The 13,008-nt window shown below is 34.5% G+C and overlaps 1 protein-coding gene across 1 annotated transcript in view; it reads right to left on the bottom strand.

Moving 5' to 3' along the window:
• The window catches only part of LOC131331457 (uncharacterized), a 75,813-nt gene that overhangs the window by 19,027 nt on the left and 43,778 nt on the right, over nucleotides 1-13,008 (bottom strand). The gene's annotated exons all lie outside the window — the stretch shown is intronic.

The raw sequence follows: 13,008 nt of genomic DNA, 5'->3' as shown, positions 1-13,008 counted from the left end.
ACAAACAAATCGGGATGAAGGGAGTAACACATTGTTCAGAAAAAATGTATTGCCGACTTTCCTCTTTGGCTGGCTCTGATCGATCTAATATTGCTAAATTCAAGGTGAATACAATAAATTGTTTTTTTGTTTTTTTTCCAATGAATAGTTGGCATGGTTTATAGAGTACAGTTCGGATAGTTTTGGTAGATAATCACTGAAAATTTATTAAATTCAATCATAATTCAAGTATGAACAATCTACATTTTAAGCATAGGAAATTATGATAAATGATATTATGCGGCAATGGTATTGCGCCTTTGGATATGATGAATCTTCAATTAATCTTGAAAAATCATCTAGCTACCAAAATTTCTCTCATTGTTTAGTCCCTGTCGACTTAAATTCCTAACTTTGCCATCGGAATGCATATCATGCACCTGTGGATAAAAAAGAGTGTCTTTTAGCATTTTCCTTAATTTGCACTTCCTCCCTATTGTTATGTTACCTACTTCATGAATATTACTATAAATTAGATTTACTAGTAAAAGATTCTTTTCTTGACAAAATGACATATGATAAAGTGACCTAACGAAAAAGCAAGAAGGAATATTTAAACCGCGTGAAAAGATGATCAATCATTCAAGATGTCATCACTTGGAAACCAAGTTGCAGAGAGGCCGGAGACAAAGATGACATGAAATAATTATTGGGCACAAACGTGTTTAACCCTTTAACTCTTCGGATATATATCAGTAATTATGCACTAAAGAAATTACATTATAAAATGAACAACGAATTAAAAAAAAAAATTGAAACACATAGATAACGAGGTTGGTAATGCATGTGTCAACTCCTTGGGAGCCAAACCAATAATGTTACGGAGTACATAAACCTTCATCTCTCAAAGAAACCTACACTAGCCTCTCTTTTTTCACAATTATCTGTTTTTTTTTTTTTTTGGCGACTCTAGTTTTGGTGGTCATGTTGACCATGTTTTAATCTGGGGATACCCCTTTGATTTGTATCCTGTTGCTTTGTTTTTTATTTTATTTTATAATATTATCACTTACCCCCAAAACTAAAAACGTAAATATTAAATATGAGTTGGACATGTGAATTAATCTTTGGTTAGAGAGAGACTAATGGTTGCGCTTATAATCTAGCAAGGTTGGGTCTTCAGTTAGACCGAGGAGAGATAATGTTTGATCAATCCCTATCAATCTTGTTGGAGACTTTACGCAATGACCGCGTTGGTTTTAGAGTTCATCGAGCTATTGTGTCAAGTATTTTTGTTTTTTAAGACCTAAATCCCCCTCTTATGTACCAAAAAATAAAATAAAATAAAATATTCAAGTGCATTGCAGTGTCGAACCCCTCGCACCACAGGCTGTGTTTTGAAGGCTGTCTTGTCTACATTTTCAACAGGGGCATCTTTCATGTAGTGTCCCGACCTTCTCCACAATTACATCTAATAAAATAAAGATAAACAACCATCAACAACTAATAATCCCACCCTTTTTCAATGTGATCAGAAGTAATCCCACTCTTTATGGTGGTTTGTGATACTCCGTGCATGAAAGTTAGTGGCAATGTTTTAAAAACCAAACCGCACAAACCAGTTCCACCAGTTGGCCCGGCAACCGGTCGTCATTCCTGGACTAATCTCCAAAACCACTTCGTCTTGAAAACCGGCCTACTTACAATAAAACAAGATATGTACATTGAAGCAAAGTCCAGAACAACCAAGTCATCACACTGGAAAAACGTACAATTTGGAGCATATGATATCAATCAACCTACTGAAACAGATAAGGAAAATTATAAAATCAACCCAATGGACTGATAATAATAAATGTGTGAATGCGTATTAAAGGGTGCAAAAGGTACAAAAAAAATACGTGTTTTCCTTGTCTTCTAGTGTACTTATCGTCAGCCCAGTAGATTGACAATAGTAAAACCGAACAGATAATTATCTCAATCATTAATTTAACTTCAATTCCTCTGACATTTTCATGGAAACTAATGCAAACATTCATTCAAATTAACTAGGGCCACCTTTGAGCTAAGGATCGAGAGCCATGATCACCTTTCGTTGATAATATTATAGCTCCATATATATACCATGGGGCTTTAATGGGCTAAGTCGATGTCATTGCGAAGATGAAATGGGTTTTTTGCTCATTACGTGAAAGCAACGATCAGATTGGTCGATGATCACCAAATTTGGGGTCGATTGTTAAGATTCTATTTGGATTCATGGATTGGGTTTCCTCCCTCCATCACTAAAGTCACATGGTCTTAACCTTTGCCCCTCAAAAAATTCTCGAGGTCTTTTCTCTCTCCCTGTCTAAAACCTAGCCGCCACAGAGATCTTTCTTCTCCCTTCCCCTTCCTCCTAGGGTTTTCCACCCTTGTATGGTGGGTGAAGGGGAAGGTCATAGTACAAGTTCTAAACATTTTCTTCTATTCTTACCTATGTATTGTGTGTCTCCGTTTACCCCGGTCCACTTCCTCTAAACCTCTAGTTAGGATTGAGTGAATCACCTAGCCTTCACCTAACCTGCACACAAGTAGGCACGACTAAAGAACCACATTAGAGGAGCTCCGAAATGGCCCTTCAGCGTGAGGATGAGAAAGGTACAGAGCAAGCGAAAGGAACTAGGGTTTTGAGTGTGAGAGACGATGTACCCCTTTAGGGTTGCCATCAAGGAGTATTTATAGAATTCTCCTTGCTTGCTCTCCAAGTACGCACATGTGCGTGCCTCGCACGCGTCGGCTGACATCACCCGTGACGTAACTGATAAAGCGGTTAGTATGAGTTGGCACCTCCATGTGAGCTCGTTATTATCCTTTAGCATAACCGTCGGGCGTGACGTCACATACGTCATCCCGGACACGAGGCGGTTCCTCACATGAACATATGCATGCTAGAGTAATGCCGAGCCTAGGAGCTCGGCTCTGGGCAGGCAGCGTTGATTCTAGAGCGGGAGTTCTGGAGATATCCATTGCTTGGGCTCAGTCGTGGCCGAACCTAAGAGTCCAGCGACTTGGTCGAGCCCCACGATAGTCCTTTAAGGATGATCTTCGATTGCCGGCGACTGATACCCGGGCCTAGCCCCAAGCTAAGCCTAAAAGCCAAACCTGTGCTAAGCCTAAAAGCCCAACCTGTGGCCAGACTGGTCTTGTTGGCCCAAGCCATGATATTCGGCCCGCTACACATATTTGTTTTGTTTTTCTATCGTCTCTCCAGATCAACGAATTATGGCTTGATCTGTGAGAGTTTTCTCGCTCGTTTTCTCGAGAGTAGTTAGCCTCGTCTTTGGACAAATATTTTCTCTACAGATTGTGTTCCTTTAGAGACGATATTGTTTCACAATGATATTCATGTCAACAGTGCTCTTACCCTATATAATATTTTGGTAGGGCAACTCGTGATGGCTCATCAGATATTTAGTTTTGAAAATTCATTGGTGTGTTCATACTTAGTTGGAGTCTATCAGATCATTTGGGTATTTATTATTTTTTTGTCTTTGGCTAGCACTTTATCTCTTTTGAGATAGCTAATTCTAGATATGAATTTTTGACAGATTATGAGTGCTTTAATTGCATCAGAGTGAAAGACATCGGCTATTTTGTGTTTTTCTTGTTTTACATTAGATGATTAGTTTAGTTTTATCTAAGATATATTTGTAATGAACTTCGTTATATAAATATCATTAGGCTGCATGTTATTAATAATATTCTTCATTTTATAAAAAAAAATTGTCACATGGTCCCGTTTTCACCTATGAAGTAAAAGTATCACTTCCTTCGTCCCTTTTTAAATGTATACCATAATTCTGCATGTCATTTTCAATTGTCTATACCTCCTAATGTATATTACTAAAAATATGCATTATGGATCTTGTTTGATAAATCTCAATTATTTTTATAAGACAGTGATCTTAAAAACATAAAACATAATATACGGCAAGAGATATAAGCCAACGAAAATGGCACACAAAATCATAATGAACACTTAAAAATTGACAGAGGGCCTACTTTCAAGGAAAGTGTGAAAGGAATATAGAGGTGGACTTTTTCATCTTATTCAAGTTCTTTTCACATTTGTTTAATATTGCATCATTTTTTGGATTAGGATTAAAAGATTTAGATAGGTCACTAAAGCCAAACATAATTCAAATAGACCAATTTTTTAGATTATTTTTGTCTTTCTTCAAAAAAAATTGGTTACTAATTTTTCACATGTTGAATTTTTTTAGTCGAAATGAATCAATAATTTTTAAAAAATTGACACAAAACAAACAAGTGTAAAAAAATGAAAAAAAATATTGATTTTTTTAATTATTAATTGCTGGAACATGCAATTCATAATATTATTTGTCAGCCTTAAACCCACTTTGAGTCAAAAAGTCGACAATGAAGGAAAGTGATATTATACAACTGCATGGTTGCTGGAGGTCATGATTTCAAGACTTAGAGTTGGCAAATGGGCGGGTTTGGACGGATTGAAACGGGTCACATGTTGAAACGGGTTGGATCAAATTTGAGTTAATGATAGGTGGGTTGAAACGGATCGGGTCAAATATGAGTCAAATCATATGCAGACCCGACCTGTTTTTCTTCCTTTTCTCCCCTTTGCAATATAATTGTATCTTTGATCGATCTTGGTGTTATCATTGCGAGTTCACAAAACACAGTTCTTGTCGATATCAGCCTTTGCTTCAGGGAATTGGGCAGAAGCATTCCAACTAAACCTGGTGTTTTTCCTTAAAATCTGCTAAATTATTCGACTGAAAATAGACATAAAATTGTGTAGTTATCTCAAAAGAAAGACAAAAAATTATCAGACAACTAATATTTTGTGTCTAGAGTGTCGGCTAGGTTTTGCTTAATATTCAAAACAACTTATTTTTTTGTCTTTACTCAATTTATTATTTTGTATTTGTTAATTTTGCATCAAAATTTTGTGATTTAAGGATTCATCTCGTTGAGAGGAAAATAAAAATAAAAAAATTTGATTAATGAGTTTTATCAAATAAAATTACTTTTCCAATTTCTCTCGTTGAGACAAATCAATAAGTCACAAAAGTTTGACGCAAAATAAACAAATGCAGAAACATTGAATATAGACAAATGAAAAAGTTAGTTAATTTTATAATCTAGAACCCCAAGTCGTTTTATATATATGAACTCTTTTCAACTTTGGTCTTCATTTTTATAAAGGCATTACTACCTCCGTCATGTGGAGGTAGTCTATTATGAGAAGACATGCAATTTTCAGATAAAAAATAATAGTAATTCCATCCAAAATTTAAAAAAAAAATTAGGAAAAATTAAACAACTAATTGGGACTTGTAATTTCGTGTAAAAAAAAAAAAATTCATGAAAGTACGTACGTGGAAGCTTTGTGGTTTGTGGAAACTGTGTATGTACGTGGAAGCTTTGTGGTTTGTGGCCACTGTAAAGTTTTTTTTTTTTTTTTCAATTTTTGTTCGTGTATGTATTTTTATGAGAACTGTGTATTTTTCTAAGAGAATTGTATATTGAGAACTGTCTATGAAAATTATGTATTTTCTATGAGAACTGTCTATGAGAATTGTGTATTTTCAGCCTTCTTTACTACTACTACTACTACTACTCCTACTACTACTACTATTACACTTGACCAGATTTTAGCTGAGTGCTATGAATTTGTTCAATTTTTGGTACTTCGAAAAATTGTTCAATTTTTGTTCGTGTGCGTATTTTCTATAAGAACTACTGTATTTATTTTCTATGAGATTTGTGTATTTGTCTATGAGAATTGTGTATTTTCTGCAAGAACTGTCTATGAAAACTGTGTATTTTATATGAGAACATTGCATTTTTCTCTAAGAACTATGTATTATACATGAGATATGTCTATGAGAACTATGTATTTTCTATGGGAACATTGTATTTTTCTATGAGAATTGTCTATAAGAACTGTGTATTTTTCTAAGAGAATTATGTATTTTTTATGAGAACTGTGTATTTTCTATAAGAATTGAGTATTGTCCATGAGATTGTGTATTTTCTATGACAACTACGTATTTTCTATGAGAACTGTGTATTTTAGTGTGCGGTTAGGCTATTTGAACCGTGTATTTTTCATTTCACATAGCCATTTTCCATAATTCTCATAAAACTGACTATGAGAATTGACAATTCTCATAGCCAAGGGTATTTTTGTCCGAAATAGTTCTCATAAAGATAGTTCTCATAGGGTCAGTTCTCATAGACAATTCTCGTAAAACAATTCTAATAAAGAGTTCTCATAGCAAAGGGTATTCTTTTAATCTTACATAATTTCTTATTCAATATGTATTTTGTTTAGTAGATATCGTCGAGTAGGTTCCAAAAATATAATTTTAAAAAAAAAAAATATCTACAACAAAAGATATGACTTTTTGAAATTTAAACAATGTTTTAATGGTGCACCAGCATTGGATAAATTTTATACTACTTGTTCTCTAGTTCCTTGCGCTGATGCGCATGAAGGGGTATGGTTGGAATAAAAAATAAAAATAATTGTGCAGGACTAAATTAAGTATGAACCTAATATTTGGGGCCGGCCTAAAATTCTCCATTAATTTCAACCGATTATCGACACTCATAATTTTTTAAAAAGACAAAATAAGTCACAAAACTGTGACTTTTTCGATAAAAAATTTATACTTTTTTTATTTCTTCTGTCGAGACGAATCAATAAGTCATAAAAATTTGCCACAAAACTAATCAATGCAAAAAAAAAAAATCTAAATAAAGACAAACCTTGTAATAGAGCTGGGCAACGGACACGAGACACGATAACACGACACGAACCGGACACGAAGTTAGCGGGCACTACTACAATAATAGATATGCGTCACACTAAGGAGATTCACAAATATCACGGTTTTCAGTGAAAGCGTGATAAAAAGTGGTGTTTAATTTTTTTTATCTCAGTTTAAGTCCAAAGCTGAGATAAAAAGTGGGTTTTAGCGCGAAATAAAAGACCTTACTCTTGCGGCGAGATAGAAGAAAAACAATCTCACCATTGTGGCGTGATAAAAGATTTTAAGGCGGAAAAAAATGAAATAAAAGATCTCACTCTTATGGCGAGATAAATGAGAAAAATCTCACTCTTGTGGCGTGATAAAAAAGAGAAAAGACCTCACCTTTGTGGCGTGATAAAAGATTTTAGGGTGGAAAAGAATGAGATAAAAGATCTCGCCCTTGTGGCGAGATAAAAGAGAAATGACCTCACTCTTGTAGCGTGATAAAAAACTTTAACGCGAAAAAAGTGAGATAAATGATCTCACTCTTACGGCGAGATAAAAGCCTACCTATTTAGGCGCGCAGTCTAAATTTTCACGTGGACGGGTTGGTACTCATTTAGGCAGACTTTGAAAAGTTATGTGAGAAAAGCGATGTCGTTTACGAACTTTGAAAAGTTTTTTTTTTTTTTTTTTACAAAAGGTAAGAAGATAAATCCTAATTACACTCATCCCAAATTTTTTTTATATTTCATCTTCATCTTCACACTCAAAAAGATTGAGAGAGAGAGATAAGGTAAATCTCACAATTGGGTTCCACCAGTGCCAGTTGTTTCTTCGATGACAGGCGGACTGTTTCACTAGTGCCCGATTTTCAAATGGGCGAGCCGTGATCTTTATGGTTTATTGTAGTAGTGGAATTTAGTTATTTCGGATGTCTTCCAATTATACGTTTAACATATTAGGTAAAAAAGTAATTATATTACTATGGCTTAGCCTTATCTGAAAAGAATTAAAATCCAATTGAGAAGCCACCATTAAAATTTAATATAAACACAAAATCCATGTGAAATGGTTAGTTTAAAAAAAAAATCTAAAGTTTGTCTATATATAATATAACAATCTATAGGTTGTGATAATTTTTATAAAAATACAAAGCATACACTACAACAAAAAACACTATTATCTACTAAATTTACTAGCTAAAATTAAATTTTTTGCCCCAAGAAAATCTTTTGGTGACCAACAATTAATTTTAATTGGTAAAAGATCTATTGTCATATATTTAAAATTTTTTAAACAATGTTTATATATGTATTTTTATATATTTTAATATCATGTTAATTGTATTTCAAAAAATTCAGCAAATTTTAAGAAAAAGAAATTTTTTTCTCAATTTAGGAAGTAAGTATAAATATTTTTGTTTTCCGAATATAACAGAAGTTCTTGGCTAGCATAGTGGTAAGGGCATGAGAAATCAACTAAGGGTGCATGAGTTCGAAACTTGGCAATGACAAAAAAAAATGGTCTAGTGATACAAAAAAAAGATCACGCGCAATGATTTTTCATCTCAGTTTATGATAGTGTGATCATTTTGAATTTTCAATCACGGTTATAAACCGTGATCTAAGGCGACATACAATCACACCCAGAAAAGATAAATGATCACGCCCAAGAGAAATAATCACGGTTTATAACCATGATTAAAGAGAAACGATCACACCCAAATCCATCACAGTAGTAGGAGTGTGATGGAAAACTTACAATCACGGCTAATAGCTGTGATTTTTATGGTTTATTATAGCAGTGGGGTTAGAATTGAACATTTCTGACACGAAACACGAAAATGACACAACTCGAGAACACGAATTTTAAATGGGTTGGGTTCGGATTAAACACGCGAGACACGAAATTGACACGACTCACGGTTTACTAATCTGTGTCACCCATTAACACGAACGTATATACATAATATATGGTATATCTGTAATTCTATATAGAGTTGGGTTACAGACACGATAACACGACACGAACCGGACACGAAGTTAACGGGTTAGAGTTGAGCATTTCTAACACGAAACACGAAAATGACACGACTCGAGAAACACGAATTTTGAATGGGTTGGGTTCGGATTGGTTGATTTGTGACACGAACCCAACTAACACGACACGAACACAACTCGATACGACCTGTTACCCAGGCCTACCTTGTAGTAGATTCCAAACCTTAGACTAAATGTTGTTTCCGCGAAATTTCAAAGCCTTTATGGTGTCCAAGTCACGCGGTCCGCGTCCACCTCAAAAGGATATGATATTACACCACTGAATGGTTGGACAACTTCGACGAAATTTCAAGGAAATTTCTAGAACAGTGGGAAGGAATTTAGGAGGAAATAATTTTATGTACACCTTAGAAGGAGATATGGATTTGGGGTAACAAGTGAATAGAAAGATGAAAATTTTGTAGTTTGCCATCCACAGGAGGAGGTATAATGGTTTTGATACCTTAACAAAACAAACCTTTTTTCATTTTACACTTTTGCTCTCGCTCATGACTGGTGCACACACAAGTTCGGGGACTTACTATACAAGTATAATTTTTTTTGTATTTTTTCTTGAATTTTCTTAATAATTTATTCCTCCCAAATTAGTAGTAAATAATAACCAAGCAATCAAGGGAAAAGTTTCCTGTTGGACAAGAGTTTTTGCACTCACTTTTTTATAAATGCACTTCAAAAAACAAAATTCAGTGCGTTTCTGGAAATTATGTAGTGTGTAATTTAAGCACTAAAATAAATTTTAAATACGTAATTTTAAGAAAATGGAGCAGCAATTATTTTCCCCCCTTCTCCAATTAGCATGTAGTATAGTTTTCCAATATCTGGCCCATTATCAAGCTAACAAGTCGGCATTAGATAATTAAGATCATTTCCAAGAAATTGACCACTATATAGACGGCATTGATTTTTCTATTTTACTAATAACAAATTTGCTACGTAGTCAATGACGTCCAAAGGTTAAAAACTATGTTAAAATTGTGGTAGGTATAATTGTACATGTTAGCATTGTGGTGTTATTTCTAGAGCTGGGTTCGACTCCCATTTGCTACAAATTTTGAAGAAGCTTTTTTTATTTCAACCGCTTCAGCATTCAAATAAGAAGAAGAGACGCTGCAAAGTTTCAAACTCGCGACCTCACACATAGTACTCCCTATAGAAGAGACAACACCTCATTTAGATCATGCTCGATTAATTCAAATAAGTACTATTTTTTAAATTAAATGCAATATATTATAACAGAATAACCAATCTCATAAAGTAATTACATGACAAGTAGAGTAGAAGACCTAATTAACGCAAAAAAAAAAAAAAATTCGTACTTGAAGATGAGGGAATCAGACCACATTTGTTTATCCAGCTTCTTTTTTCGTATCTGGATATGTGCCGGAACATCTGTATTCAAAGCATTATCGAATACATTTAGCCCCACGGGTGGAGTAGGAGCGAGGAGGTGGTGTTGGTTGGCCAACAAGAAGAAGTGGCGGTTAATAACAATGCTTGAGCCAGAATCGCAAGAGCAGAGGCGATGGAAGTCAGGGAGGCGCACTCGAAGAACCTCACTAGTACAATACGAACCTGCAGATAATTGCAATTACTTCTCGTTCCGTTGTTGTCCGCGTCGAGCATCAAGAGAGCGGAGAGAGAAAAGGTGAAGGCAAAGATGAGACAGAGGACGAAGACGTGGAAGGTAGGAGGAGAGAGGGTGTTGAAGATGACGGTCGGAATAGGGGTGGTGGCTCTTGTTCCTCCTCCTCCTCCTCCGCCGTTTTCTTCTTCCTTGTGTTCGCGTGGGAGTGTGAAGAGAATTGCTGCGATGGTGAAGGAAATCAGCAATATGGATTCTAGATGGTTTCGCGACAAGAATGCCATCCTTTCTCACAGTTGATAATTTTTTGGAAGCTCGCAGGGTGCAAAACTTCATACTCCATATAACACGCCTAATTTATAGGGCCTGCAGGATTGAAGAAGTTATACATTGAGTTCACGACACATGCAATAGGAACCGGAGAACATGTAGTGTAGGGGTAGACTGCAAGGTTGAAGTGTGGCATCTGAGCCGTTCATCTTGTAATCAATAGTCCGGATTTCATCTCATTGTTTGCAGATCTGCGCTTGCCCATTGTTGAGATAAAATCCAGATCTTTGATTGCAAAATGAGATCACGTATGGGACGGTACAAGAAAATGTGATGTTACACTGGATTATTTTCTCAACCGCTTTTTTTTTACTATCAAAGGAAGGTTCGCGGAGCGGCGGAAGAAACAAAGCTAATTTTCGCACCCCCGGACACACACCCCTTCTCACCCTTTAGCCCATTTGACCAAAATACCCCCAACCCCACCCTTTAATTCCTTTCTTGCTTTAATTCCTTTCTTTCTTTATTTATTGAATTACTTATTTAATTTTAATTTGGTTAACTCAAATTATATTTTAACTAAATTATATATATTTTTACATTTAAATTTGACTTTATGTTAAAGAACTTTATATTATTTTAAGGCTGCTAATTTTGTCACTCTTTTTTTTTTGTTAATGTCACTCACCTGCATCAAAAATACACTTGCAAGAGAGTGACGTTAACAAAAAAGAGAGTGACAAAATCATTTTCCTATTTTAATTAGTTAATTAATTTGTCTTAATAATGAATAATAAATAACAAACTTATAATAAATAATAATAAATTTAAACAAAATTTTATTTTATTATAATTGAGTATATATTGACAATTCATGAAAATATATTAAAACACAAATTCTAATCAATATTTCAACGAGAAGCATTCAGACTCTGTGATCTGGACCGTTGGATTACCGAACAGACGGCTCGGATGATGCACAACACCGTGCTGTGCACCTCCTGCATAGCAACATCGCCATATTTACTCTTACCCAAGAAACATAAACGATAGAAACAAATTTTCGATTAAGAAAACATTGAAGAAGGCAAAATACTACGTAGTTATTTTGACTTTTAAGGATGCAGTTAAGGTCTTGCATTTCTAAGGTACAACGCCATCAACAATTTATACTATCAAGATGGAATAAATACACTGTTTAATAGTGTTTTATAAAGGCACTTAATGATATACCCCGTTTATCTATGAAAATTGAAACATTTTCGGTTCAAACGGAATAAATACACTCTTTATATATTAAAAAATTAAGTTAAAAAATTAAGTACTCCAATTTTCAATTCAGTTGAATTGGGGCGAAAATTTTTTTTTTTCGATCATTTTCTCGTAAATGGTCGTAATGAATTTTTGGCTTTAAGGTCTTTCAACGACTACCCTAAAACTCATTATTTAGTTTCAGGGCTCTCCTAAAGTGTCCATTGAAAGACCTTAGAGCCAAAAATCTATTACGATCATTTAAGATAAAATGATTTAAAAAATAAGATCTTTGCACCGGTTCAAACAGATTGAATATTGAAGCACTTAATTTTTTAACTATATTTTTTAATATATAAACAGTGAAAAAATAAGTGTTTCAATTCGTTTGAACAGATGCGAAAATGTTATTTTTCTGATCATTTCATCAGCAACAATCAAAAATCAGGAATGGGCATTTTATTCCTAGGAATTACATTCTGATTTGTGTCGTTAAGATGAATCAAAAAATCAAAAAAGTGATGCGCAAAACTAACAAATGCGAAAAAAAATTGAATAAGAATAAAACTAAAACAAAGGGAATGATTTTGTTACTCCCCTTTTTTTTAATGCCACTTTCTTTTGTATTTTGATTAGATGATTTATTTTGTGAGAAAAAAGAAATGACATAAAGAGAGCAGCAAAATCAATTTTCAAAAAAAAACACACCAAAAAATCAGTGCTTACAACTGCGCACGCGCACGCGTTCCTTGAACCGCGTCAAGAAATAAAAAAAAAAGCAAAAGTCCCCGGAGGGGCCAGCATGAAAGAAAATGTGATGAGGCAAATCACGACTTTAATTGGAGTAGCAAGCTAGGAAGGTGCCCGGAAGGACCCAATGAAAGCCAAATGCGAAAAACCTCAAAGCGTAGAGACAACGCAAAACTAGTGAAGATACTGTACACAATAGCAACCCTACAATCACGCGACCTTGTATGGTTTGGAGTCTCAAAATTTCTTAGCGCATTTTTTAATAATTTTTTTATCTATTTATCTATCTTTCTTTACTCATAATTTTAAAAAATCTCTCTCAAAATTCAAA

This window comes from Rhododendron vialii, chromosome 6a (genome assembly GCF_030253575.1).
Source record: "Rhododendron vialii isolate Sample 1 chromosome 6a, ASM3025357v1".
Lineage (NCBI taxonomy): Eukaryota > Viridiplantae > Streptophyta > Magnoliopsida > Ericales > Ericaceae > Rhododendron > Rhododendron vialii.
Note: the sequence above shows the minus strand (reverse complement) of the source record. Positions and strands in the feature narration are given on the sequence as shown.